This window comes from Nannospalax galili, unplaced genomic scaffold (assembly GCF_000622305.1).
Source record: "Nannospalax galili isolate Female #2095 unplaced genomic scaffold, S.galili_v1.0 scaffold7, whole genome shotgun sequence".
NCBI classification, from domain to species: domain Eukaryota; kingdom Metazoa; phylum Chordata; class Mammalia; order Rodentia; family Spalacidae; genus Nannospalax; species Nannospalax galili.
In genome coordinates, this window is record NW_008359081.1 from 8,184,086 (window position 1) to 8,195,349 (window position 11,264).

General features: G+C 39.0%; 1 pseudogene; it reads left to right on the plus strand.

The window, feature by feature from the left end:
- The first annotated feature begins 437 nt into the window (after positions 1-437).
- On the plus strand, positions 438-864 carry LOC108490182 (annotated as a pseudogene).
- The last annotated feature ends 10,400 nt before the right edge of the window (positions 865-11,264 follow it).

Consider the following 11,264-nt stretch of genomic DNA (forward strand, 5'->3'; position numbering starts at 1 on the left):
ATTCTTCTGATTGTGTGGTTATTAAATAAATAATTTTTTAAAATGAGCAAAGGAATTCAGTAAATATTTCTCAAAATAAATCTTTCAAATGACCAAAGGTATGTGAAAAATACTCAATAATCATCAGAGAAACGCAAAATGAAATCACATCTTAGTTGCAACAGCCATTATCAAAAGAATGAAAGATGACAAGTATCAGCAAGAGGTAGAGAAAGGGGGACCCTTGAACACAAGCCAGTAAGAATGCATTTTAATGTAGCCTGCTCTACTAAACAATATACAGATTCCTCAAAATTGTTTGAATATAATTTGGATAGCAGACTAGAAGTTACTTCAGTGTGACACTGGATCAAAACAGTCAAGATAACAAAGAATATACTATGGCCCTCTCTTATCTGCCCTAGGAGCAGCTCTCCTGCATTGACCCTTCACCCCTGAAAATGTATGCCTGTTCCAAGTTCATCTCTACCTTCTCCTTGGTGCAAAGCATCTCTCAGCTACCCAGTTGACTTTGGTCTGCGGTGGTGTTGAACCGACCAGAGACATTGACAGATGAGAGCCTCAACAGCTTGGCAGTCCCAACATCCCTTGACCTCACTCATCCCTAGCTACAGCTTCCAAACCAGAGCCATTTAGAGGGACATTGACAGAGCAGCCAAGTTCATTTGGGCAGGGGTTGCCACAGTTGGGGTGGCTGGTTCTCGGGCTGGGATTGGGACTGTGTTTGGGAGCCTTATCATTGGTTATGCCAGGAGCCCATCTCTGAAGCAACAGCTCTTCTACACAATTCTGGGCTTTGCTCTCTCGGAGGCCATGGGGCTCTTCTCCCTAACGGTGGCCTTTCTCATCCTCTTCGCCATGTGAAACAGCTGTCCCCAACTCCCACAGTTCTTTCTCCAATGCCTCGTCTGCCCTGCATGTTCCCTTTCATGTACCTCCCCAGGAAGTCTGGGGAAAGTGGTTAGCTCAGGGTTTGATAGAGAGAAGACAAATAAATACTGTGTTAATAAGAAGGAAAAAAAAAAACATCAGAAATCACATAGAGGATGATCAGGCATTTAAAGCATGTGGAGAAGCAGAAAGCTGACTCAGTAAAAATAAGCATGAAGAACATGGCTCCATTGGCAGAGTTCCCTGGTGAGGAGAAGGGAAAAAGAAGCCTCACCCAAAAGCTGAGCCAGATGGCCCTTGTGAAAAAGAGACTGACAATCCCACCTATCATTCTTTGAAGCTCTGAGTCCTGTGGAAGGTTTTGGTGAGACAGTGACTCCTTTAGCATTATAAGGCAGCCTTACTATTTTGCATGTCTCAGCGTTCTGCAGGGAGCTGTCACAGTGAGCGCAAACCCGTTCTTTAAAACTGAACTATCCTTGGAGCTTGAGGGCAAGAAAACAATCACAAATCAGATAACCTACAGTCAATCTGTCTCACGCCTAGGAGGGAGAGGGATATATGGAGCAACTCTAGATGGTAAGAAGAGGGGCTGGACGCACTCTGAGAAGTTAAAACGGCAGGGCGTTCTGGCAATGAAGGGCTCAATGATAAGTGACCCTGCCCTCTTTAGGAAAGAACAGGCTAACCATGTATCCTGAGCGATACAGTTCTCCACTCTAGGACTGACACCAATAAAGCTCAGGTAGCAGACACTCTATGCAGCACCCTCCCTCTCTAAGGGTGTTTAATACTCAACAGAATGAGTAACCACTGAGGTGGGCTTTCCAGTATCAGATATCAGTTTTCTTCCCACCTCCCTGCACTCCCACACACATAGAAGACAATCCTGGGGTTAGAAATCAGCCAAAAGATGTACAAATTGGGAAGTCTCTGGGGTAAGTGAAAATATCTTACTATATTATGTTAATTCTCTTTTAGAAGCAGCTTAGAGGTTTTTAATTTCTCTTCTGTGTACTTTTATATGGTAATGTAATTTTGTTTATGCATTTTAATTTACTGTATAATCAGATTTCAAAAATATCTTGCTCTTCTTTCTTTCTTCCTAACAGTCATCTCTTGTATTCTAATTATCTTTCTATATAGCCTACATTCTTCTTTCCTTTCCCTCTTTTCCTTGCACCTCTTATTATTTCATCCTACTATTACTTCTATTATTTTAGCCTAAGTAATTTTATGGTCCTTATCCACTCATGATGGGTTATTTTTTTTTAGTTGAGTACATTTTTTTCCTTTTTAAATTTAATTTTTCAGATATCATACAATATGTTTTCATTGTATTCAGAGTCTATCCCCTATCTTCACCTCCCCCTTATTACCCCGACCCAATTTGATGTACCATATACATGTGTGTGTGCATGTGTGTGCACGTGTATGTGCACGTGTGTGTGTGTGTGTGTGTGTGTGTGTGTGTGTGTATACCCATAGAGTCAACTTTGTGACCTCAAATGTCCTTTGGTGTGGATCCATCCACTGGAGCCTGGTTAACCTACCAATGAGCACACCCTTAAAAGAGACTGACTCTCCCTTTCCCAGGAGCCATCAGTTTCTAATAGCACCTCAAGTAGGTTTGGGGTTTTTCACCTACTTCGCCATGTCTATGCTGGGATTTTTGTCTGACTTGAGCTTATGCGGGTACTTGTACATGCGGTCACCATTGTTGTGAGATCATACAAATAACTTACCAACTTTCTGGAAAACTGTTTCCTTGTGGTCATCCACCACCTCTGGCTCTTACAATCTTTCTGCCGCCTCTTCTGTAATGATCCCTGAGCCTTAGGGAGGCAGAAGTTTGATATAGTGCCCTGTTTAGTGAAAAGTGCTCTGCAGCCTCTTGTTCTCTGCACATTGACAAGTTGTCAGTTTCTGGGTTCATCACTATCTCTTGCAGCAGAAAACTTCTCTAGTGAGAGTTAAGAGATTCATTATCTATGGGTATAACAATAAGTCATTAGGAGTCACTTTAATACTGTATCGATTTATCAGAATAATAATATCAAGTCCTCCCCTATGCCCTGTGGCCTCTCTAGCAACTTGTTCCTAGGCCTGATATCAATGTGAGGTATTGGTTCCCTCTTAGGAAACAGACTTTAAATCCAACTAGAATGTAAATGGCTACTCCAATATTATTCTTGCCACTACTGCACCAGAGATGATGTCTTGCCAAGCCAGCTATTGTTAAAGCATGCAGGATTCACAGCTGGGTAAGGTTAATGATTAATTTTTGTCTTCCAGAAGCATGTATGACACCTTCCAGAACTATGAAAGCTAGCAAGTAGAGATAAAACATTGAAGTCAGTACCACCTTGATTTTTTAGGTCTTTCCTACCACTCATATATGGTAGTGCCTTCAACAATAGGGTCTTACCATCAATATCTGATGGGTAACCAAGAGCAGGGACGATGGTCAGTATTGTTTGAGGATTTATAGGGACCCTGGTCAACAGCTTCAAAATAAGCAACTCATCCTTGCTTTTGCTAACCTATTGTGTCTAGTAGGGGCAGTGTCTTCCTGTTATAAGATAACTCCTTTTGACCTCTTTTTGTAATGTATGTGTATATAATTTAAGAAGCTTCTATAATGGTAGGTTTCCATATGACTTTTTCTAAAGGCCCTTACTGTTAGTTATCCCTTCCACACTTCATCCTTTGACCTGCCTTCCCATTCCTCACCAAAATTAACACTTCTTACTCTATTATTCCCATTTCCCCCCTTTATATCCCTGCATTCTAGCTTCCTCCCAGGAAGCACTCCACACTGACCATTTCTTTATTTCCTGACCACTCTGTATTTTCCAGTTGAAATGTGTATGTCAAAGAATTCAAAGCTAGCATCCAGCTATAAGAAAGATTGTGACATTTGTCTTTCTGGGTCTGTATTGCCTCAATCAGTATGATTGGTTCCAGTTCCATTTACATTGAAAATGTGATAATTTTGTTTTTAATAGCTACATGACATTCCATTGTGTAAATCATCCATACTTTCATTTTCCACTAATCTAGTTGTGGACATCTAGGTTGTTTCCATTTCCTGGCTATTGTGAAAAGGGCAGCCATGAACATAGATGAATATATATCTCTGTAAGAGGGCATAAAGTCTTTTGGGTATATGCTGAAGGGTGGTGTGGCTAGATCATATGGTAAGTCTATTTCTAGCTTTCTGGGATATTTCCACACTGATTCCTATAGTGACTACAATCATTTTCACTCCAACCATCAGTGGGTATGCGTTTCATTTTCCACACACCCTCACCACCATTTAACCTAAGTAATTTTTATTTCTCACAACTTATGCAACATGTTTGCCATGTACTTTCTATGATAATTGATAACAAAAACATTGGCATTAAGCAATTTAAAGTGTACTTTTCTATGTGGTTTAGTTTGGCATTGTTGCTGTTACACTGAATTATTTTCCCCTCTCAGAGTGGTACTGATGAGTGAGCTCTCAGCATCAGGACTTCTCAATACAAAAACTCACAAGTAAAACTAGAAGACATATTTGAAGCAAAAGATGTGCATACTGCAACATACAAACCCAAGAAATGTAAACAAGAGAAAGCAACATGGCTCCTCCAAAAGATGATAACTATTCAGTTAATGAATCCAAAGCTATTGACAAGGGTAAAACACCAGAGAAATAATTCAAATTGTACTTGTAATGATGATCATTGAAGACTTCAAAGAATTTATACACAAGGAAATGACTGAATATTTTTCTTTTAAGAAAATTATGGGAGAAAATCAGCAGCATGGATGAGAAGTCAGTACCCAGTTATAGATGAGAGAGTCAATAAGAAATTTGAATTTAAAAAAAAATATTGGAAACAAAAAACTCAGTAAATCAAAATTTAAAAATACATTAGAAAGCACCACCAACAAACTAAACCAAGAAGAAGAAAGAATATCAGTGATGGAAAACAAGGTCAATGAAATTCTACATTCAGACATTACTAAATAAAAATAAATGAGCATGACTAAGGCTTCCAAGAAGTCTAATATGTGAGCAAAATCTCAAACCTCAGAATCTATGTATTAGAAGAGAGACTAGAGATAAAAATTAAATACACAGAAAATATATTCAATGAAATTACAGAAGAAAATGTCCTAATTTAGAGAAATAAATGGACATCTAAACAAGGAAAAGAAATGGACATCCAGACACAAGAAGCATTTATAATTTCAAAGAAACATGACTAGAAAACAAACCTTCCACAATCATCAAGATGCCCAAATAACAAAACAAAGAACAATGTTAAAAACCCACAGGAGAAAAATACCCATCATCACATTTACAAGGACAACACATCAGAATATAATCAAATATATCCATTGAATCCCTAAAAGTCAAGAAAGCATGAAATAAGGTATTTCAAGCCCTCAAAGCAAATAACTGTCAATCATGTTTGCTTTATCCAACAAAGGTATCCTTTTTAAATCAATGGAGATATAAGATAATTTCAAGACAAGCAAAAACTAAAGCAGTTCATGAACACCAACTGGGATTTACAGAAGATATTAGAAGACTATTACACACAAGAAGAAAGACAGTCTTAATCAAGAGAACACATGAAAGAATAACTATCAAGAGAGAAACAGATGAAAAAGGAGATCTACTAATGTAGTATACCAGAAAATTTCTAATATTAATACAGGAAAAAAAATAAAAGGATAATTATCCAATCCTAAAAAAATCATTAAAATAATTACAAGATGTGGTGATTTGAATGAAAATGTCCCCCAGAGGCTCCAAGTGTTTGGAAATTTTGTCCCCTGATGATAGCGCTGTTTTGGGAGGTTTTAGAAGATGTGGCTATCCTGGAGGAAGTACATCACTGGGGGTGGGCTTAGAGAGGTCTTAAGCCCTGCCAGATCTCCAGTTGTTCTCTTGTTTCCTGTGTCTGCATGATGATGTGAGAGCTTAGCTTCTGCTGCTCCTGCTCCAGCTACCTCCAGCCACCATGCCTCTCTGCCATGATGGACTGTAATTCCCCTGGAACTGTAAGCTCAAATAAACTCTTCCTTCTATTAATTGCTTGGCTTGGTGTTTCTATCACAACAACAGAAGTGACTAATACAGTAATTGGTACCAGAGAATGGGCTGTTGACTTTGAAGAAATGTGGAAGGTTGGGCTAGAAAAGTGGTTGGTTGCTGTAAGTGGAGCTTAAGAGGCCGTTCTAGTAAACGTCTGGAAGAAAGTAGTGCTGAGAACAGTGTAGTTCCAGAGGGAAATAAGGACTTAAGCAGCAATTGGGATATTTTGGCAAAGAGTCTGGCTGGAGACTGCCCACAGCCAATAAACTTGCCTGAGGCTAAGTTGAAAAGCTATGGACTAATTTCTCTGGGAGGAAAATTTCAAGACAGCCTAATGTAGAAATGGTGGCATGGCTATTAATGGTGAATATTATACAGATTTACAGAGAAAAAGAGCAAATAGGACAGAAAGAAATACAGAATGTACAGTATGGACTGAAAAAAAGAGCACTAGGAAGACCAATGTTGGAGCCCTGGCATGGATGGAGAGGATCCCATTGATAAGGAGGTTAAAGTGATTAAGGAGATTAAAGTGATTAAGGAGGGGCCTAGAGATTCAAACTTAAACAATGGAGAGAGTGCCTCCAGGGCAAGACCACACCCAGTTAAGTCTCCAACTTTTGAAAGGAAAATGCTGCAGGAGCCACTGAAAAGAAAAGCTTCTAAAATGGATAAAGCAGGCTGGAGTCCACCCCAAACCTGTAGTCAACCTTGGCAGTGTTGTTCACCTGGTGCTGGCTTTAGAGGCATTAAAGATGGAAGAGTGAAAGGGTCATCAATTCTTCCCCCAAAGTTTCAGAGAGCCTCGGAAGCCAGGCAGTGTGAAACAGGGGTTCCCCTGGCTAGAGAAGGCCCTAATAGGTCATTGTGTGAAGCTGTGAAGGTGAAGCCTGGTTGGCAATGGATGCCAGAGTTCATGATGCCAGAGCTGTGAGGCATCTGCCAAGAAGACCTGCACACAGGGAGTGGTACCAGCACAAGAGAGAAATGTGTTTTGCACACAGCAAACCTGGACAGGCTGAGCCATCTAAGCCCTTTGGAAGGAAAGTCCCAGAAGTTGGATGTAGGGCTACTGGATTTGGTGTTTGCCCTGCTGGTTTTCAGTCTTGCTTTTGTCTGGTATTTCATAACTATGCCTCCATTCTTCCCTTTTGGAATGGTAATGTGTATTCAGTTCCATTGTATGTTGGGAGTATGTAATTTGTCTTTTGATTTTATAGAGGCTTACAGTTAAGATATTTAACTGAGTCTCAGAAGAGACTTTGGACTGTGGACTTTTAAATAGTATTGAGACTAATAATGACTATGGGGACTTTTAAAGTTGGACTAAATGCATTTTGCATTTTATATGATCATGAGCCTACGAGGGCCAGGAGTAGAATGTGGTGGTTTGAATGAGAATTTCCCCCATAGGCTCCAAGTATTCGAACTTTTGTTTGCAACAGATCTCCAGTCACTCTCTTGCTTCCTGTGCCTGCGAGATGATGCAAGAGTTTAGTTTCTGCTGCTTCTGCTCCAGCCACCTCCAGCCACCATGCCTCCCTGCCATGACTCTAATTTCCCTGGAACCATAAGCTCAAATAAATTCTTCCTTCTATAAATTGCTTCTGCCAGTGTTTCTATCACAGCAACAGACGTGACTAATACACAAGAATTAATAAATACCTATAAATAATAACATTAAATGTAAATGACCTCAACCCACATAACTAAAGGTACAGAGTTCCTCAATTAATTTAAAAATCTGGACCCCACACTCTCTTGTCTTAAAACAAAGACAAAATCCTAGCACAGCATGAGGGAAATGGGCAGCAGGCCCCAACCCTAGCCAAAGTACTGTTGGCAACTGACTATTGCCTAATGAAAGAAAGTTGATCTTCTTTAAGTGAGTGACTCTAAATGGGCTGACTAGGCTCCTGTGGATGAACTTACCCTGAGGGACATCAGGGTACAAATGCTTGACCCAGTAGGATTTAACATATATGACAGAATGCATGAAATCTAGTGGTGGGGGGTGGCTATGGAAGGACATGGATAGTGGGGTCTAAATTTGATTAAGATCTGTTATATGAAATGCACAAAAATGCAATAAAAATGTTTTTAATAAAACAAAACAAAAAACCACCATACTGCTAAAGATGCTCACAGGCTGAGACAAAAAAAGAAGTCAATCTATTAAAAGACTGAATGCTGAAAACAATCTAGTATAGCTAGTCTAATACCAAATCAAGTATATTTCAAACAGAAATTCAAAAAGATAACAAAGGCCATGGCATATTAACAATGAGAAAATCAACCAAGAAGATTTAAAAATTACAAATATGTAGCACTGAATGTTGAGGCTTCCAATCTCATAAAACAATCATAAATTAGCATAAATACATGAACATTGAACAAGACATCTTGAATGACCACTAAGTCATTGGAGAAATTTGGCAATAATTTTAAAAATTCCCAGGATCAAATGTAAATGAAAACACAACTTATCAAGACCCTTGCGAAACAGCAAAGGCACAACTTCTAAAAGTTCCTGAGTGCTTACAGTAAAAAAAATAATTAAATAAAAATTTAAAAATACAATTAAAAGTATCATAAAAATTGAAGGTATCTTAAATAAATACCCTAATTATGCTCCTTGAAGCTTTAGAAAGATGAAATGAAATTCAAAAACAGTAGATGGTAAGAAATAATAAAGTTCAAGGAAGAAAAATATAAATTGGACACTAAAACAGCAATAAAAAGAATCAAAGAAACAATGAGTATTGTTTGCTACTCTTCCAGAGAACCTGAGTTCAGTTGACAGAACCTATATTAGGGAGCTTACAAATGTCTGTAGCTCCAGCTCCAGGAGAATCTGACAACTTCTTGCCTCCTGGGCACCCTGCATGTAAGTGTACATACACAAGATACACACACACACGCACACACACATATGAAACACACACAGCACAAATTAATAAAATAAATCATTTGAAAAGAATTAATGAAATAATTAATTGGTTCTTTGTAAAAATAAATAAATAAACAATATTGGCAAATAATTAGTCAAACTAATTAAAAAAGTGAAGGCCCAAATTAATAAAATTAAAAATAAGTGGGAGGTTCCAGTGAAATCTGGAGGGTGAGTTGAGGCTATTTTGAAAACTTGTAAAATGCTAAAAAATCTAGAAATATAAATTCTTATACACATACAGTATGCTAAAATTAAATCAAGACAGCATGAGTAAATGAGACCAATTTATATGAGCAAGAAGACTGAAATCACAATTAAAAGCATCCTCAAAAAAAAGGCCCAATCCTAGATTCATTTCTGAATTTTACTAATTTTTAAATTCTTGTTGTTGTTGTTGTTGTTGTTGTTGTTGTTGTTGTTGTTGTTTGAGGCAGGGTCTCCGTGTAGGCCCTGCTGGTTTGAAACTCACTATGTAGATAAGGCTGGCCTTGGTCTCATGGAGGTCTGCCTGCCTCTGCCTCTTGAATGCTAGAATTAAAAGCTTGTGCCACCAAACCCAGCTTCTACTAAATTTTTAAGGAACAGATAACACCAATATTGCTCAAACTGTTCCAGAAAATAAAGTGTAAAGGAACATCAAATTCATTCAATGTGATCAGTTTTACCCTGACACCAAAATTAGACAAGGCACGAAGAAATGATAGACAGATCTTCCTGATAAAAATAGATATAACATTCTCAGTACAATACTTAGACACCGAATTCAACACACATTAAGATTATGCACTACGGACCTTCCTGCCACTCCCACTCTCCCAGTAAATCGATCATGCCTTCTGTGCCTTGACTCCTCCAGCCACATTTACCCTCCCATCTCCCCTTCCTGTCTCTCCTCCTAGCCTGGGTCCTGTCCCATTCCTTGTTTTGGCACCCCAGACACCAGGAAAAACATCACTGCTCCCTGATCCTTTGCATCCAGACCAACCCAGGTCCTTATCAAAGTCCCCAGGAGCCCTCTGGGCCTGGTCCCTCCATCACCTCCTTCTGCTTCCCTGCCCTGTACAACCCACCAGCCTCTTTCCTGGACACCTGGGCTGACTTTTGGCTTCCTGATTCTTTGCATCGAGACCAACCTAGTTACTCAGTGCACTACCCAGGAGCCATTGGGGCCTCTTCCTGCCTCCATCTCCCTTTGCATCTCTGAGTGTCCCAGCCACCAGCTGCCCTAGACCAGCATCTTTCCTGGGCCCTGCTCCCAGGACAGTCAAACCCCCAAATTCCTAAGGCCAAAATCTTTCCTGGAAGGATCCAGACCTTAGGAGAAAGCATGAGAGCACCTGATCCTCATCTGACTTGGGCCTCTGTGGGAACTCCTGAAGACAAAAGCAATCTGGCCACTCCAATATAAAATCAAAAGAGAGAACCAGAAGCTTAAATGAACCAGCTTTTCATGCCCAAAAAGTTAACCACAAAGACACATAAAGTTTACAAAAAGAAGCAGACCTAAACTTGAAGGCTTGAGAAAGAAAGGCTTGAGTCTCACACAAGAATCAGAAACTACAAAAGAAATCCATATGTCACAGTCACAGGGAAAAATAATAACATGAAAAGCCAAAATAATTGTACAGGAGTACAATGAGAATCCTCTAGGGACAATGCAGGATGTGGAACTCAAAAGAAAAATTATAAACATGATAAAATAATTCAGTGAATTTAAAGAACACACAAAGAAATCAAAGAACTGAAGGAAGATAGGGAAAATTTTCTGAATGAATTCAGAAAAGAGCTAGAAATATTAAAGACTACTCAGGGTTAAATGAAGAAGAAAGTGAAACACTCAGCCAATTAGAAACAACAGGAGAAAGCCTCACCAATAGGATGAATGAAATGGAAAACAGAATATCAAGAATGGAAGATAAGGTGGATGACCTAGACCACTCAAGCAAAGAGAATGAAAAATTTAAGAAAGGAAAAGAATGGAATATGCAGGAATTGTGTGACACCATAAAAAGACCAAACTTATGAATCACAGGCATACAGGAAGGAGAAGAATCCCAAGATAATGGCATGTACCAGATCTTCAAGAGAATCATGGAAGAAAATTTTCCAAAATTAAAGAAAGACATGCCCATACAAATACAAGAAGCATATAGAACTCCAAACAGACAGGACCAGAAAAGAAGCTCTCCATGGCACATCATAGTAAAAAAACATTAAGCATACAGAACAAAGAGACAATACTGAAATCTGCAAAAGAGAAACAATAAGTCACACATAAAGCAAAACCCATTAGGATTACAGCTGACTTTTCAGTGCAAACTATGA